The 15,737-nt window shown below is 39.1% G+C and overlaps 1 protein-coding gene across 7 annotated transcripts in view; it reads right to left on the reverse strand.

Moving 5' to 3' along the window:
• Positions 1-15,737, reverse strand: part of ZRANB3 (zinc finger RANBP2-type containing 3) — a 106,830-nt gene that overhangs the window by 76,140 nt on the left and 14,953 nt on the right. The gene's annotated exons all lie outside the window — the stretch shown is intronic.

Below are 15,737 nucleotides of genomic sequence, written 5' to 3' on the forward strand. Positions count from 1 at the left end.
GTTTAGAACAAGGTATTAAATCAGGTACAGTCTAGCATTACATTAAATGTGATATCCATCTACATGTTCAATAGAAGCTTTGTATCTTCTATTTTAGTGTCTTTCACAGAGGATGAAGCAATGTTCTCCGCCCCTTCAGCTACATATTATTTATCTAGCTGTCAGAAAAATCAGATAGCTGTGAATCGGAGTAACTTGTTCTGAAGGTTCCTCCAGCCACTTTTACAGTAGAAACCGAAGTTGACTTCCACTTTCATCTTCCACAAACAAATCTTATCTTTATACATGTTATAATGTATATCAACTTGAATTTTTCAATTTCAGAATTTATCTGTCTAGTGTTATTCACAGTAAGACCAGTACTAGCTTCAAGATCGCAGTGAGAAATAGTATATCCTACAATACTTGTTTGGAATATATGCATGTTGTTGCAATCCCAGGTTGTGTGTGATAGTATATAGCAATTTCAGATTTTGAGACATATAGTACAAAATAACGAATGATAAAATTACAGCTATTTCATATTGCTCCTAATTTACACATTGGCCAATGCCCTTACCTGCCTCTACCTATCATGTTTGACAGAGATGCCTGATGTTAGTTACTTCACTAAATTGTTTGCTTATAATATTAAATAATATGCTACTATTAGGACTGTTTCAGAGTGGTAGCTGTGTTAGTCTGTATCAGCAACAACAACGATGAGTCCTTGTGGCACCTTAAAGACTAACAAATTTATCTGGGCATAAGCGTTCGTGGGCTAAAAACCCACTTCACTCAGATGCATGGAGTGAAAAATATAGTAAGCAGTAGAGTGTGTGTGTGTGTGTGCGTGTGTGTGTGCGTGTGTATTACAGCACATGAAAAGATGGGAGTTGCCTTACCAAGTGGGGGGTCAATGCTAATGAGCCCAATTCAACCAAGGTGGAAGTGGCCTATTCTCAACAGTTGACAAGAATGGGTGAGTATCAACAGAGGTAAAATTACTTTTTGTAGTGCTAACGAGGCCAATTCAATCAAGGTGGCCGTTGCCCATTCCCAACAGTTGACAAGAAGGTGAGAGTATCTACAAAGGGAAAATTACTTTTTGTAGTGCCCAGCCACTCCCAGTCTTTATTCAGGCCTAATTTGATGGTGTCCAGTTTGCAAATCAATTCCAGTTCTGCAGTTTCTCATTGAAGTCTGTTTCTGAAGTTTTTTTGTTGAAGAATTGCCACTTTTAAGTCAGTTATTGTGTGTCCAGGGAGACTGAAGTGCTCTCCTACTGGTTTTTGAATGTTACAATTCTTGAGGTGTGTGTGTCACTCTGAAACCTAGAATGTCTGCTGAGTCAGTGTGAAGCAATGGAAATAGCTACAAGCATTACTGAGAGTTCTTATTAATTAGATATCACCAGGTTCAATCTTCACAGGAATTTGTGGTCTGTTACCATTCAATTTCTAAGTTCTTAGCCATTTTCAACTTTTTTACACTTTATGAATTACACCCTGTTCCAACTCATAGGGGTGCTTGAGATTTCCAAAGAAAAAACTGCCACTTTTTTTTTTTTTACCACGAGGAAAACATATTTTTCCCTAGCCTTGCTCTCAGAAATGGCTAAAACCATGTTGGATGAGAACCTTCCCCCTGTACCCCTCATCCTCAAAATCAATCAATCAGCCTGAAGAAGACACCCCATCTGGAAAATTTCAGCCCAAACAGTTAAAAGTTGTCAGAGTTGTATGTAATTGAAAGCAATCGTATAATGGGAACTGTTGGGTAACATTAATAAGTGGTGCTGCTAACCCTGCTTATCATGCGCACACACACAAAACTTGTTGATAGATTATAACCCAAAGTTTCAATTCAGTTGCCAGTTCCATTTCTCATAAATGATATTTTCCAGTAACTGACGCCTAAACACTAGTAAATGCTTGTCTAATACTTGATATCGAGTATTTTAAAGTTTATGTTTTCTAAGGAAATCTCCCATATTACCACACTCTCCCGATTTGGAACTCAGAAGTATTCATTAAGAGGGTACTGATTCTATACAAAGATGTGTATCCACTAGGGTTGCCAACTCTGACTGACGCTATTCCGGGAGATATATTTTTTTTCCAACATGACGTAATGTCATTTTCTTAAAATATCCTATTAAAACCTCCTTTTCAATAGTCACCCGGAGATCAATGCCAATTCCGGGAGACTCCAGGCCAATCTTAGAGGATTGGCAACCCTAGTATTCACACTATTTTTTTATTTTTGTGTTTCATATTTGGATGCAATATTCAGGGCTTGTCTACACAATATTAGCAAAGCGCATTAGAGCACTTTACAAATCACACCTCTCTAACAGCCCCACGTAAACTCTGTTGGCATGCTTTAAAATGGTGCTTAGTTTGTGTTAAAGGCCAGCAGGGTCTATATGGGGTAGTTAGAGCACTTTCCAAATCACACCCCTCTAATGCACTATGCCAGTTCTGAGAAGCCCTCAGAGGATTTTTTAATATCCTTCATGTGCACATACCATAAGCAATGTTGAATGCACTAGTGAGAAATATGCACATTCTATACTATGATATTGAAACCCTCTTTTTAAAAGGCAAACCTAGTCTTAAGTGTCAGGTAAAAATAAGAAAGGTATTTCTTGCGGGCACTGGCATCTTTCCTCCATAGAAGCACATTCTTTCTGCACACGAAACAGTCACCATTCTACCTTTAAACGATTAATGATCCTGGCAGTCCCACTGACTTACAGGTTTACATAATGCACAATAAGATGCACCCTGCCAATGTAGAATTCAGCTCTATTACTTTTCTTAGAACTATCAACAGAAACAGATTTATTCATACATGTATTGTCTAAGCAGTGCTTAAAGATTTTTCATGTTGAGGAAACAATATACCAGTCATAGCTTTGGAAAAAACTACATTTTAACTACTGGACATGTCCACGGGCCTTAAAGATTTTTCATTTTATACATTTAATATAGAGTAACAAAAACTGAGGCTAGAAGAGAATCTTTTGTTTTAATAGAAGTTCAGTGTCTGGCCAATAGTGTGTTTAATATGCACTTGGAAAGCATGTTTATTTGCTGGTCAACTAATACACAGTTCTATCTTAATGTTACAATCAGTTCAGTTTTCACTCACTCAAAAATTAGTGATTAATGTTGTCCATCATATTGATTGTTAATTGCCTGGACTGAAATTTATGTAGTTTGACCCTAGGATTTATAAAGTAAATCTTCATTTTAATAACTTCTTTCCAAAATTGCTTCTGTACATTAATCATCCATTTATAAGACCAGTACACACATTCTAATTAATTCTCATGCTGCGGCAGTCTCTGTTGGGCAACTCTGATTTTTTTTTATACTGACTACATGGATTCAGAAAATGAGCAAAACAATAGCAATTAGTTACAGAACAAACATGCATTCTGAAACAATAACTAGCCATTTCAAATCTCAGTGAACAATATATTGCACCTATATAGCATATTTCATTGTAAAAGATATCAAAACTTTATAACCCATATACCCATTTATGCTGACAAGTGCAGTATAGTAATCTTACAGTACTCCACAGTACAGTAGATACTATATTATAAATGTGAGGGTAATGAAATTTTAGTAATGCAGTGTTAATAATACGAGACCACTATATAGCATATTTAATAGCATAGTATGAGACACTGGTAAGGACAACAGGTTTCTGGAGCACATGTTCCTTAATCCCGTCTTCTCCAGTATGGGGTTTATATAACCTATCATACAGACCTCACACAGAACCCTGCTGCAAATGTTTGTGGTTTTACAATGACATCTTCTTATTTTGTTAAAGCGCGCTCTCTCTCTCTTTGTCTGCAGTTCCCATTGTTCAAATCTCTTTATGTCACATGTAATTTGGTTTTGTCCTCTGTGTTTGCGCTAGCAATCCACTTTTGGAGGCATCTGCATATTTGACCAAAGATACTTTCCAAAAATAGCATGACCCTGGTGCAAAGGAGTGCTTGCTGTCCTTCTCTAAACCCTGGTTAATGGCTCAGAAAAGTCTCTAAATCCCTGAGTGCTGTATTAGGCTGCAATTAACAGGATGCATCACTGCTTGAATATGAAGAGGTGCAGATCCACATGTCACCAGTGGGTTGCTGATTTTGAAAACTACAGTAGAACTTAAGAGTTATGAACAGCAGAGTTACGAACTGACTGGTCAACTACACACCTCATTTGGAACCGGAAGTATGCAATCAGTCAGCAGCAGAGACAATTTTTTTTTAAAAGGCAAATACAGTACAGTACTGTGTTAAATGTAAACTACTAAAAAAATAAAGGGAAAGTTTAAAAAAAGATTTGACAAGGTAAGGAAACTGTTTCGGTGCTTATTTCATTTAAATTAAGATGGTTAAAAGCAGCATTTTTCTTCTGCATAATAAAGTTTCAAAGCTCTATTAAGTCAATGTTCAGATGTAAACTTTTTGAAAGAACCACCATAACATTTTGTTTAGAGTTAGAGTTATGAACAACCTCCAATCCTGAGGGTGTTTGTAACTCAGATTCTACTGTAGTCTGAAAACTGCTGATTTAGACTCAAGCATAAATTGAAGTTTTGATATGACACTTCAGATGAGATTCTGAAAGAGAGGCAAAAATAGATAACCATGTATTATGAGAAAACTAATAAAAGATTGGGAACAGAATATATTTTGATTAGATTACAGCTAAAATAATTTAAAGTAGGGGTTCTCACCTTTTTTCTTTCTGAGGTCCCCTTCAACATGCTATAAAAACTCCATGGCCCACGTGTGCCAACTGTTTTTTCTGCATATAATAGCCAGGGCTGGCATTAGGGGGTAGCAAACAGGTCAACTGCCTGGAGCCCTACACCACAGAGGGCCCCCACGAAGCTACATTGCTCAGGCTTTGATTCAACCCTGGATGACAGATCTCAGGGCTTCAGACCCATGCAGTGGGGCTTTGGCTTCCCACTCTGGGCCCCAGCGAGTCTAATGCTGGTCCTGCTTGGCGGACCCCAGAAGCCTGCTCACAGCCCCCCAGGGGGCTCCGGACCCCTGGTTGAGAACCACTAATTTAAAGGATTCAACCCCAATACACTGTTCATTGTTCCACAATCAGAATTTTAAATTTGTGCACAGCTAATATAGCAACAACAGATTGAGATCTCTATGTCTGAGAACTGATTTTGTCCAGTAGAGTCTGGGACAAGGAAAGTGAAGCCATGCTGTGGAAGTCATGTATTCCATTGCTGTGAAAGAAAGTATTGAATGTTTTGTACAACTCCTCCAATTTATGATCACTTGGAATGATATTGGAAAATATAGCCACTCACCTGTCATTGTAGCCTAAATATATAGAATTCATGAGACACACAAATCAGAGCTTTATGACTTAAAGACCTCTATTTAGTATTACATACTCTTTTTAAAGGGAAATCTCTGTTTAAGCTAAAAGCTTTCACTTCACTATCTCCTATATTAATGTATTCAGACTAGCTGCCAACACTAGAATCAAAATTTCATGCTGTCTAAGTAGGAGAAACAGGTCTTCAGATACAAGTGAAGGTACAAATCTGTATTTCTAGTTCACATATTTTGACTGCAGGAAGACAGACTTCTTGTTCTTTGAAGTTCAATTAGTCATTTCCCCTCCACTGGTAGTTACTCAATTCAGGCTTCATCATTCATATCCCATCTGTTCATATGACACCTTAGTAATAACTATATCCAAGAATGCAAATACAAGCTATGAGACACTCAGTTTCATATCCTGTTATAGGATCAGCCCACATGGCCAAAAGTTTCAGGAAAGCAGGAAGAACAATACTGGATGTCTTGGACACATCTTCTTTAGTAAACCAGTCCAACCATTTTGAAAGCTTTATGGTCAATGATAAATAACTTCCGTGTCTTTTAAGAAAAAAGGAAGATTTTTTTATTATTATTTTAAAGGCTGTATCTTCTTTCATAGAGATTCAGTGATTAATGCTGGAATCTCTGTGAACGTGTCTTAGAAGTTGGCTGTTATTCCAACAACAAGCATTAGAATCTCACTCCAACCTACTGCACATGCTGGTGTACCATTGTAATGGTAGGATAAACAATGGCTCCATACATAATGATGTCACTCAGGAGTTCAGTTCATAAAAGAAGGCATGCAGAGTGATCTGAGGGACAACACTGTTTTTTTGTTTATTGTGTTTACTTTAGAATAATAAAGCAAAGTCTGAAGTCCACCATTAAAATACAGACACCAAAAGTTAAAAAGGAAAATTTGCCTGATCAGGTAGCATGGCAATTGTAAATGTATGTGGGGAAAAGAGCGAGGTGCACCAGGACACTGATGTCTCAAGTGCATACATAGGTACTATAACTAAGGTTAATCTTTCTCCTCACAAACTCATTTAAATGTTTCCTTCCTTTAAGGTTTCACTAAGCTCCATCACTGTGCTTTTGAAACCCTGCTCTAAATGCGTCTGACAATATAGTTTAAGGGGTCATGCTAAACCACATGGATCAGTGCCCTTAGTGGACCATGAAACCAGATAATCCAGGATTATCTTGCAATACTAAAAAGGTCTCTTGAGAGCTTTGAAAATGTCATGCTTTCTTGCCAACTAGAGAGAGATTACTCTCCCAACATAGGCATCTAGAGTCCCTTTTCATAGTATCATTCTTAGATTCCAAGATCCTAAGGCAGGGACCTTGTCTACTTCCATGGTCTGTATAATGCTCTAGCAGATTACAAGTGCTTAAATATTTCTGATTATATGGTTTCTTAGGAGAAGACAGACGCCCTCTAAAATAAGGGTGGTCCTGTGAATGGCTCATCAACCTATAAAGGCCTATAACAGAGGACTTTACACTGAGCATGGAATCATGAGTTTCCCCCTACCCAAGTGGGGGAATTCCAGACAGTTTACAAAATATACCTTTCATCAGTTTATCTGCAGAAGTGACTGAGGACTTGTCTTCACTGCACTGTGCACAGGAGCTATAACTCAAGTTTTGCCCCTAACCCAACTTTCATCCATACACAAAAATCTTTAGCATGAGTTAAGTGGTGCTGAAAGCTCAAGCTACCTGGCCTGTCAGGGGATACAGTTGAAGCTTGAGGACTGCTGATATAATGTAGTAGGGATCCAGTAATTCTCCATCTGCTAATCCAATCATTCTGTGCTGGTTGAGTGTCGTTTCAGAGTGTTGTTGCTGTCATACAAGCTAGGCTTGCTTGAGTGGAGTAAGTCACGTGTACTAACTGTTGAAACACTAAGCAAAGTTGCACATTTTTGGCTGTGCTGGCCTGTGTAGGGAGACTACATTTCAAAAGAGAGATGGCCCAACTTTCCACGGACAGAGTACACTACACTATTTGTAAAGTTTAGAGATCTGGGAGTTCCCTTGAGAAGAAAGAACAGGGGAAATGGGAAGGCAGGAAGACACACGGAAAAGAGAGGAATGTTCACATTAAAATAGTAAAGCCCTAAAATGAAAAGTTTCATTTGCAGTGGAAATCAGAGTACATACATTTATTAAAATTAAGATGTCCATATTTTAGAATTACCCCTTACATACAAGCATGCTATAGGGATCCGGTAGGTTAACAGTAAGCTCCTACAGCAGGGGTGGGCAAACTACAGCCCATGGCTGCATCCGGCCCATCAGACATTTTAATCTGGCCCTCGATCTCCTGCTGGGGAGCCGGTTCGGGGGCTTGCCCTGCTCCGTGCGTGCCGTGGCTGCGTGCAGCTCCCAGAAGCAGCAGCGTGTCCCCCCTCCGGCTCCTATGCATACAGGCAGCCAGGAGGCTCTGCACACTGCTTCCTACCCCAAGTGCTGCTGCCACAGCTCCCATTAGCCGGGAACCGCAACCAATGGGAGCTATAGGGGTGGCATCTGTGGACGGTGCAGTGCACAGAACTGCCTGGCCGCGCTTCTGTGTAGGAGCTGGATGGGGGACATGCCACTGCTTCCTGGAGCTGCTTGAGGGAAATACTGCCCAGAGTGTGTACCCCTGCCCCCCTCCGACACCTCAACCCTCTGCCCTGATCCTCCTCCCACCCTCCAAACCCCTCGGTCCCAGCCTGAAGCACTCTCAACCTCTCATCCCCAGCCCCACCCCAGAGCCCGCATCCCCAGCCATAGCCCTCACCCTCACCCCCCCAACCCGGAACCCCCTCCTGCACCCGAACTCCTCATTTCTGGCCACCCCAGAGCCCGCACCTCCAGCTGGAGCCCTTACCCCCCTCCTGCACTCCAACCCCCAATTTCATGAGCATTCATGGCCCACCATACAATTTCCATACCCAGATGTGGCCCTCAGGGCAAAAAGTTTGGGCACCCCTATCCTACAACCCTATTGCATTATAATATGGATCAGTGGGGAAGGAAACGAGAATTTCATGCTCATATTTTCTTTGTATATGTAACAGAGCAGTCTATCCCTTTAGAAACAGTTGTAGTCCAGCGTTAGCCAGTCCTGTTCCAAGACTCTGAGCCTGTAAGACCAAGCATTTTGAGTGTTGAATTCCCCTGGAAGTATCATGTGACCAAGCTGAAGCAAGCCATGATGTGAAATGGGAAGAGGGAAAGGCAGTTGACAGTCATGTGACAAGGCTATAGGATAAAAGGCAAGCATGTAGCTCAAACTGAAGAGCCAAGAAGGTGTGAGGCATGCCAGGATTTAAGGCAGTTCCCTGTGAGGAGTGACCTGCACAGAGCAGGAAGTGCTGGCAGACTGTCCAAACACTGAATCCCGGAGAGAACTGGATTGGGCTTGGGATCAACCAAGCAGGTGGCAGGAACAGGGAAGGAAACTACAACCTAGCTCTGCGACCCCAGCAGCAGAAAAGGCCTAAGTACGAAAAGGTAGAGAGAGTTATTTCTGAAGTGTTGCTAATCAGGGAAGCAACTGCTGGTACTCAAGAGGGCTAAGCCAACAATTTATATTAAAGAACTAGAATGCCTTACTACTGCAGACACCAAAAAGGCAATGATATTTTGAAACTCCTGGGCAAGTGAGAGTTAACTAGAGACCCAGTAAACACATTGCCACACTGGACTGTACCCTACAACAGTGTACAAATGTAGTCTCATAAATGTGAACACTGTGAAAACAGATTGGATGGCAAAGATACCACATACATAGGTATCTTATCATCTGCAGAGGTTAGTAGGTAGTTACAGGAATTCCACAAGAGAAGTTTTAAGAGCAACACACCTACAGAAATAGTGTTAACAGTAGCTATCTTGATTTAAAGCACTCTGGCCTGTTAACATTATGCCTTAAACGCACCTGAGTCTTTTCCTTTCCTTTTTTTCTTAAATAGAGCAGTTTCTGTGTTTGGCACCACACAATGTCTGTCCCTGCAGGTTTACAATCAAAATTAGACAATACAATACAACCTGTATCTAGTTAACTGTACACTTTATCATATTATAAGCATACGAATAATCATATGGTGTAGACATGTGGTCCATCTAACCCAGTATCCGATCTGACAATGGCTAGTTCCTCATGCATCGGGGATATTGCGAGAATCCCCATAATATACAACTTCAGAGTAACATACTTATAAAGGAAGTTTCTTTTTAAACCTGGACAGTTAGCTTTGGTAACCCTTCATAAATGAATGTTTATAGCTATTATCAAGTTTTAACCTAATGTAGCTATTTATACAACCAAATTAAGCTTTTAATTAATTTTAGTAAGTTATTTACTGACTTTTTTTTTTTTTTTTTTTAATCAAGAGCTACATGTAACTTTGGGAGAACAGAAGCCCTATACTGCTATGTATATTTCTGAAAGAAAGGCAGGTAAAGCAAAAGCACTTTAACAAGTTCTAGTAGTAAAGTGATTTTTCACCAAGGTTATGAAAAAATAATGCAGTTTTCTTCAATAAATACAAGCCTTATGCAATCTGTTGGAAACATACTTTACAGAGGAAGCTCACATGTTGCCTTCACTAGTGTGAGTGTCCTGATATTCTTGGGATTCTCACCCACTCATGTGAGTCAGTTTTATATAACACTACAACATATAATTTGCCTCCTACTCACAAGTCAACACTTTAGTACTAACATCTTACCCAGGGATATTTAGAGTATGTGAACTGAATATATTTTTATATAGAAGTGCGCAAACATCCATTACATTTGTGTGTCAGTAATCACAGTATGCAGTCATAAAACTATAACAAAGTGAGATGACTTCTTTGCAAAAATAACCTGGGCTACTCCACCAAAAATAGAGTCCCAAATGATTTAAATTAGGCATGGTTTGCTCTTGATTTACATTAGGTATTTTAAAAGTGAATTTAGCACACATCAGATGTTCCTACTTGGCAGCACTAGAGACATGGCACTTATTCACAGAAGAGATACAACACAGACAGTGATTATGCAAGTTCCTACATTGACGTTCCAATGTTCCTCAACCTCAGTGTGGAGACACGGCCTCTCCAGCCTTATGTGTCAGTTAAAATACGAACATCATCTAATATTCTAAAAGCCTAATATTCTAAAAGGCCGCGTACACTAACGTGCTAAACTGGTCAAGCTGAAGCTAGGCTTAGCATATGACAAAGTCTAAACTAGGCTTCAGAATATGTTAGCTAACAACATATCTTTAAATCCTACTCAAGATAAGCTTTAATAGCAAGAGTTAATAGTTCATTCTCTATACCCATTCAATCCGTGGCTTCTGAAACTATGTAGTTCACCAACTAGGGTAATTTTTATGAAGTAGATTTGCATAAGAAGTGGACCAACATCCACTTATTTCACATTCGCTATGACTGTTGGGTAACCTATCTTTTGATATGGAAACTGGTGGATTCAGACCAGTGACCTAGAAACTAGAAATTTAGCAGTCATGATCATCATGTCTATGAGTTCTTCATAAATATACAGGAAAGAGGAATTGATGATTGAGATAGCCAGGGATTGAAGCCTAAGGAAAAATGGGGATCATGTACAGGAGACTATGAGAGAGAACATAAGACAGATTAATACCAACACCAGGAAGAGACAGATCTATGTGATCGGGGACTCCATATTCAGAATTGACAGCCCTGACACCAGATCAGATCCAGAGAACAGAAAAGTGGGCTGTCTGCCAGGAACAAGGATACGAGATGTGGACATGAGGCTGAAGAGGAGCCTGATGGGAGCAGGGAAAAATACACTGATTGTGCTGCATGTTAGAATGAATGACACGTCTAGATTTCCTCTGGAATGGGTCAAGAATGACTAAACTCAGCAGGGAAAGACGCTTAAAAGAAGTGGAAGGTCAGATGATTTTCAGGATACTTCCAGTCCCTACAGAAGGCAGATGCAGGTGTGACAAGACAACAATTATCAATAGATGGCTCAAGGATTGTTGCTATGAGGAAGGTTTCAGGATGACTGATCATTGGGAGGCATTCTCAGAAAGAAGAATCTTCTTGACTTATGGACTCCACTTGAGGAACTGGGGTATTAACCTCCCAGGATCAAGTCTGGCACAATTGATAAAAAAGACTTTAAACTAGGAGATATGGGGAGAAGGTTGAAAGGGACTCATGAAATCTCCATGTATGGCTTCAATACACAGAAGCAAGTAAATCAGCTAAATGAAGATATAGTAAGGGATAATGGAACACCGCAAGCTAGAAAACTGGGTGAGATCGGAGGGAAACAACTGAAATGCTTGTATACAAAAACAAGGAGTCTGGGTAACACAATGGAGAAACGAACTACTAGTACAGGAGGCTAAACCTCAGATTCTTAAAGCACAAGCTGCACTTGCTTTGCAGCTTGGAATCCCCAGATCTTTCATACACAGGCTAGAAATCCCTTTAGCCTGGGTCCAGCACTTCCCCCAGTTCAGTCTTTGTTCCTCAGGTGTTTCCAGGAGTCTTCTTGTGTGGGGAGTGAAGAACCACAGATGATGTCAGTCAGTCTCTGCCTTATATAGCTTTAGCATATGATGGGAACCCTTTGTTTCAAAACTAGGTTTCCAGACTGGTTTGCGGAATAATACTGACATCCCAAGATGGAGTCCAGAGACATGTGGTCTGACCCTGGTCACACGTCCTTCTAGAGACATAGCAGCCATTACTTACAGGCTAGCTGGAGTGTTCTCAGACAGGCTCACCAGGTGGGAGAAAGCTTCTCCTAAGGTCTATTGTTCTTTCTAATGGCCCATTACCCTGAATAGGCCCTTTCCCCTGAGCTATTTAGATTGAAAGCATCTTGTCTAGTGGGCATTACCCAGGTGTAACTACATTTAAAACAGATACATAGTCAATATTCATAACTTCAGATACAAAAATGATATATTCATACAAATAGGATGAACATATTCAGCAAATCATAGCTTTTCCAATGATACCTCACATGACTTATCTTGTACAAAATGCATCATAATTATGCCATAATCATATCATAATAATATCACTATGAAGAATATGGGGTGCAGTACCACACCTACAGTAAGAGAAAGGTCTATTTTAAAAACACAGTGTAGACAAGGCAAGTTGTAGTTTTAACGTGTTAGCTTGTCCTAATGTTTAACTCAACCTGCTAAAACATGTGAAAGCTACAAACTGCCTTGTCTTCACTTGGATTTCACCTCATGTTAGCTAACATATAGTAAGGTAAAAACACTTTCTTTCCTAGCATGTACGTACCCTATGGGCTCGCCTAGGCTAGGATTAAATGTGCGCTGCTAGAACGCGTTGGCTAACACATGCTACATAACATCTTTAAAGTCTAATTACACAGCATGCTGCCTTTAACATGAGCTAAACTGATAAAAGTCTAAGCTTTTCCTCACCCAGGTTAGTACACAACAGAATGCACTGTCTTGTCTACACTAGACTTTTTACTAAGTGCTAGCTAACGTGGTTTTCTCCTTCTTTCCAACAGATTTAGTAAGTGAAGCCAAGCTTCATTAGCTGCTCATCACCAGCCAACACAAAGTTACCTTTCTTGTGCAAAGTGTATATTTGTTTTGGAACTAAGAACTGATTCAATGAAATTCATCATGCAAGGCAAGAAAATCCTCACAGCACTGCAGGAATTTAAGGGCATAGGACTACGCTACAGTTCTCTTAACATGGCTGTAATATTTTCTATACAGGCCATAAAAAATAAAAACGGTGTGAGAGGATCGTTGGGCCACGAATGTGTTGTAACTAGTTGTAAATATCTATGTAGACAGGAATTTTTGTATAGAGAAAGCTTAGTCTCATACCTGTTCTGGTGCATGTTATCAGGTGTATTTGGACAGACAGGTAATCAAAGAACCTTAGGAATTTAGTTTATTTTTGTTTGCACTTCAGACATAAATGGAAGTGCCTCAAATCCTCTTTTTGAAAATAAATAGATTAGGTGTAGACATACCTAGGCTGTGGGTGTGTTACTTGCATACATTTAAATTAAATAGTCTACAAGTGTGGTGCATTGATTTACAGCTAATTATAAATCTGTATTTAACCTGTAAAAGCCTGTCAAAGCTCCGCTCAATACTTCCTGGTAAATATTTAAACAAAAAAAGAGAAACATTCTAAAGTTTATATTCTTGGCCTTCAGGCTCATGAAGTTATAGTTATTTTATTTTTAAGACTGAATTAAGCAAACTGAGAAGTAAGGAGGCATCTCTGAGGGAGCTAAAAGCAGACTCTCTCCAGTCAGTGCTAAATGGAAAAAGGAAAGTGAGAGCTTAGTTTGGTAACAGAAGCAGGGTATGAGCCTTGAGTAGCAAGGCTTCCAAAAGAGAAAGATGTTACAAGGACAATTCTTAGCCTGAGTGCTTCATGCCTGCCAGTTGTAACAGGCTTCTACATTTTGCTGTTCTGGGGCCCAGAGAGCATGATGACTCAATCTCAGCATCTGAAATACCTTCAGAATAAACAGAAATATATACTGTTGAGAGGCTCTGTTCACAGATTCCCAGTTTCCTGTGAAGTCCTGAAGACTGAGCAACTCCATAGTGCACTGTATACCTCCTTTTCCTACCTTAAAAACATCCTTCCATCTTTACCTGAAGCTTCTAGAGTGATGCCAAAAGCAAATTATCTACCAAATTTCTCTCATATTAGAGACCCACTTTAAATCATGTGTTTGTTTCAAGCCTCTCCTTCACCCCACCAATACTCCCATCATAAAGGAAAACCTTGGATTTCCTTTATTGCAGTAAGCCTGAATTACAATAAATTTTGTAAAGCTGAGTAGCTCACCCACTCTTTATGCAGAATTTGCAAAGTTAAAGAATTTTTTTTTAAAGAGTTGGGTATATTTTGATTTAATAAAAAGAGAGAAAAACATTCAGTTTAAGAAGTGGTAGCTTACATTTGATGGTGTTCAAGTGACCAAAAATGGCTTTTTAAAGTCAAATAATTTGATTACATTAACTGATAAAAACTCAGATTTAAGGATTCAGTCTGAGTATTTGTAAAATATAGATCCATGCACACAAGATTAAGATTGCATTTTTAGTAATACAAAGTTTGTTGTAAAGGATGAATGATTCAATATTATTTTATATAATATACTCAGTATGGTGGTTTGCAAGTATAAAGATTGTTTTTCTTCTCATTCTTCCTTATCTCATTTTGGCTATTCAAACAACCACTTTTTTCTACTACTATGATTGCCAGCATTCTAACTAATTTGACAAAACAGAAGTACTTCAGCCTATTTGATTTTTGCACAGCACACAAACTACCATTGATATTCTGTATGGTGTTAATTTGTCTTCATTCTTAATTCTGAAATGCTCCTTCTTTTCTATTACACATTTTGAAATTAAAAGTAGCAGTGGGAATAAATTAAGCACAAGGTCCAGTAGAGAATAGGTCATAAAAGGGTTGCACATTTCAGTTGAAGGGAAGGAAAATAGTTGTAGATAGTCTTGCTTCCTGACTGGATGCCAGTCTCTCTCAGCAATCTATGATTTTACATCACCTCAGATTGCTCTACCTTAAGAGTTTACTTCACTTTCACTACATCACAGAGCATATCCTCTCTCTCACCCCAAACAATACGTATTTGTCAGCATACTGATTTCTACTGATTAAAGTTAGGCTGAGAAAACACCCCCCTCTGTACATCCTACATTATATTATCTACAATATTATATCTGTGTTGAAAAGAAGAACCTAGTCCAATAAATCAGAAGAGCATTAGATATTCGGTCTAGGCAAATACTGCATCTAAAAGGAAAAAAACTGGGGAAGACAGTTAACTGATTAAAATTCTTCTCACCCTATTTTTTATTAAAGTTTCCTTGAGGCAACTATGCATTACATTCAGGATAACAGATTCCAAAGAGCTTATGCTTCCCTCAGATATACACAAGTAACTCTAATTAACATTAAACGGAATTACATAATGCACTGAGGGGAAAAAAGAAACAAGTATGATTAATCAGACAATGTTTTGTAATTTTGAACACCATTTTACTTCAAAGTTATTAGAAATCCATTTAACTGAAATTGCCTTCTTAGCTAGTGACAGCACAGCCCTATTATGTAGAAATGCAATTACAGATCTCAAATGCAGTCTATGCTGCCTATGGAAGGCATTTATAGAGCCCAACTACTGTAGTCTGAGCGCCTCATGATTTTTTAATGTGATTATCCTCACAATACCATTGTGAAGTAGGGAAGTACTACTAATTGTCCTCATTTTACAGTTGGGGAACTGAGGAATAAAGATATCAAGGATATTGTTTTCACCCCTCAGCTCAAGC

The sequence above is a fragment of the Chrysemys picta genome, chromosome 11 (assembly GCF_011386835.1).
Source record: "Chrysemys picta bellii isolate R12L10 chromosome 11, ASM1138683v2, whole genome shotgun sequence".
Lineage (NCBI taxonomy): Eukaryota > Metazoa > Chordata > Testudines > Emydidae > Chrysemys > Chrysemys picta.